This window comes from Cryptotermes secundus, unplaced genomic scaffold, assembly GCF_002891405.2.
Source record: "Cryptotermes secundus unplaced genomic scaffold, Csec_1.0 scaffold776, whole genome shotgun sequence".
NCBI lineage: Eukaryota > Metazoa > Arthropoda > Insecta > Blattodea > Kalotermitidae > Cryptotermes > Cryptotermes secundus.
Genome location: NW_019742976.1, coordinates 486,953 through 490,564, shown reverse-complemented (window position 1 = coordinate 490,564; position 3,612 = coordinate 486,953). Strand labels below are relative to the sequence as shown.

General features: G+C 46.0%; 1 long non-coding RNA gene across 1 annotated transcript in view; it reads right to left on the bottom strand.

The window, feature by feature from the left end:
- Nucleotides 1–616: 616 nt before the first annotated feature.
- Nucleotides 617–3,612, bottom strand: part of LOC111873654 — a 137,248-nt gene continuing 134,252 nt past the window's right edge. Inside the window, exon 4 of the long non-coding RNA XR_002844411.2 lies at nucleotides 617–868. This is a non-coding gene — a long non-coding RNA (uncharacterized LOC111873654). The remainder of the gene's footprint in view (nucleotides 869–3,612) is intronic.

The following is a 3,612-nucleotide window of genomic DNA, read 5'->3' as shown; positions in this document are numbered from 1 at the left end:
TAGGTAATACAGAATGTAAAACATGTAACGTCGTGATAAAGAAATCAATGAAGGCAAGGAAATATAAAAATCAGGGTTTATGTACATTAAATATCAGTCTCGCCGTGTCTGATGTCAGGGTCGGATTTACAGCAGTTGGGGCCCTGGAGCAATCAAAATCTAAAGACCCCTATCAGTAACAAATTTTGGTTATAACACTTGTTACATTATTATTATCATTATTAGTATTAGTATTATTATCATCATCATCATCATCATCTTCTTCTTGCGTGACTGGGAGCCTGTCGTAGGACGGCAAGCGCTGACAGACTTCCCAAATGGTCTAGGCACGGTGGTGCTACTAGGAGACTCGCTGCTGTTGTGTGCGCTCTAGATGAGCTGCCTTGAGGTAAGAGTAGCTCCAACCGACTAACGCGTCGGAGGTCCGCATCTTTATTCGCTGTCACCAGCGGCGCCCGACCCAATGGGCGTTGGCGCTGTTGTGATCCGCGCTGATTTGCTAGCGTTGTGGTAGCCTCCCGTTTGCCCTCAGCTTTCCTCAGACAATCACAAGAAGCCAGATGACTGATGGGCTCTCAAATTCCCTTAGAAAAATGGCCCCGAGTCATGCATCAGCATCACTTACCGTGCTGTATGAAAGGTGGGTGTGTGTCGTCTCTGTGACATTTATGGCTATAACCAGGAACGGAAGGTACTCACCTCACTATGTGCGGGTGTTCATACTGATCTAGTTGCTTCAGAAGCGCAATCTCTCGAAGAGTCGACATGGGGACACCATCATCCGTCAGGGGAACACGCACTTTCTTCAGGGCAACTATGTGTCCGTTATTGGCCAAGTCCCGTGCTTTGTACACTGTTACATAGGCCCCTGAAGTAACAGGAAAATAAACACATTCATGAACAACGACATCCATGAGCTTCCCATAAGCCTGGATTCGTAGGCAACAGCGTATTCAAAACTGAACAGTCACTACATGCAGTAAGATCACACTACAAGAAATTTCAACAGTTCTCTGGTACCAGGAGAAATGCCATCAGGTATGCTGTTTCATCGGAAAAATTCGTATGCGCCTTGCAGCAAGCGTTCGTGAATGGGTGGCACAGGAAGGTTCGCACCTTTGTTGAAAGCTTCACGACGATGGGTGCACCGCCGACTGCGAGGCTCATATGATTTTTGCCGATGAATCAGTATGCATGATGGCCGATAACGTTTAGAATGAAGTTATTAAATTTGTATACCGCTTGACTGCCTTATTTTTCACGGCGAGTAGCGCGGTTCATGCTTGAGAATTTGTTTATGATTTGGCAGCAGTGGGCGGCAATTATCAGCTCCACTAACCGTTTGTTCTAAGCGGCCTCCGTAGTCAAGAGGTAACGTTCCCACCTCATGACTCGTAGTACGCGTGTTCAAATACCCGGCGGAGGTCGTCCAATTTTTAAGGGCGGAAAAATTCAGGGAAAAAGTCCTCCGGGAGGGACTTTAAGCCGTGGGTCCCGTGTCGTAGCTTTACGGCACGTAAAAGAACCTCATACCTCCAAAGGAGGTCACTGAGCCAAATTAACGGACGTTTCCCACCCAACAGCAGTCACTAATACCTCCGGTAGATGGGGGAAGCATTACAGATACTTCTCAGCCAGTAGAGCTGGTCTCGCTGGCTGGGCGGGACTGATGGTAAGCACCAATACCGGTAGGATATAGAGACTGGTAGAAATCATAGAGGGAAGCACAATGGACCATTACAGGTCTAAGTGCATGGGGAAACCCAACCTCTCTAATAACTAACTAACTAACTAACTAACCAACCAACCAACCGTTTGTTCTCAGTTACAATCAGACAGCAGTCTCTTCCGTCGTGGTGCGGTACACTTGAGAGAATTTTGTATTTCTGGACGACACCTACGTGAAATGCTAATCTATTAGAAATTGTCGGTGAAAATTTCGACGTAAATTTCATGTTGGAAGAGTTTCCAGCAGACAAACAACTAACACTTTGGTAAATAAACTTAAATCACGGGATTTCAAAGCGCCGAGTGATCACTGAAAAGTTAGTTGACACAGGGGCCAGACTTCAACATACACCTAGAAAATCACTGAAACGTCTAGCCTAAGAGACTGGAGTGTCAAAGTCTAGTGCAAGAATGGCAACATAATTACTGAAGCTTAGACCCTGTAAAACAACAGCAATCCATGCACGCCTTGCAGCCGCGAGAACCAGTTAGCAAGGTTCATTTTTGCAGTTGGTTTCTACAGTCTGTCTTCGAAGGTGACCCGCAACTGACACGGAGAGCATTTTCAAAACCTCCTGTGATCTCTGAATTGCAACTACATTCCTAATGTTATCGGCCAAAAGGTATATGGGTTCACCGGCAAAATCGTATGCGCCTCGCTGCCGGTGGTGCACCGGTCGCCATGACGCGCAGAGCTCTGAACCGCTTAAAAAAGGTAAGAAACTCCCTGTACCGTAATGGATCTTAAAGACCGGTGGAAGGGTCTTATGAACACTACAATAAACATCTGATCTGCAGAAGGCTATACATTTCTTTATTGGCTGGGCATTTCCGAAACTTGGAAGGCATAAATGGCTTTTTTGACAAGGAACTTCGCGAAGAAACGGGCTCCTACTGACGTCGATGGAGCGTGCACGAATCCAGAAACTTCGTAAATTCGCCTGTATGCAGTCAGCCTTGAGTAGTGGAGTATATCTCGTGTATATGGTCAGAGTCGAGCGTCTGGATGTATTACAGTGAACCTGGGGCATCTCAGAAATTGAACTTCAGTCTTAATGCATTCTGTGACCTTCAAGCTGAAGTCAAACAAACGGACATCAAAGCAATGTGTCCTAATGTCTTCGTATCTATAACTCAGAAGTAAGAACATCAATCACCAGTGTCTGACAACAAAATGCCCCGAAAAATATTTGCAACTAAGGACGATGAGATATTACCCAACTTCGTGAACAGCAGAATCGTGGAATCTCGGTGGGTACGTGAGTAGAACGGAGAAGACACGGAATATACTACCACAGTCAATACGTTTGTGGAATGGCCGCAAAGCGTCGTTGCAGTGCACTACAGCGTATAGGTTGAGGCACGATATGATGCCCTGTCGGTTCATCTCTCGTCACAGAAAGACAGTTGTGTGCAAACAGTGTAAGTAGAACTGCGGCCTCTATTGTGAACTGCAGTTAAATGCGAGTGGCGGAAATCGAAAATGTGGCAGTTTGAACAACGGGCAAACATCAAGTTATGCAAAAAAAACTAGGCAAATCTCCTAGCGAAACGTTTGGAGTAGGAAGAATTGACTGTTGCTATACGACAACGCCCCTGCACATCGCTCTGTTCTTGTCCAAGAGGAACTGACAAGGCAACAAGTAACAGCCACAGGAGTTACTTTCAATCTGGATAGAACCCTGTCGTCTAGCTGTAGACCTGTCTCCAGAAATGCATTCTTGCAGCTTTTATTTAAGTCAGTAAGCTAGCGGCCTCCGTAGTCTAGAGGTAACGTTCCCACCTCATGACTCGTAGTACGCGGGTTCAAATACCCGGTGGAGGTCGTCCAATTTTTAATGGCGAAAAAATTCAGGGAACAAGTCCTCCGGGAGGGACTTTAAG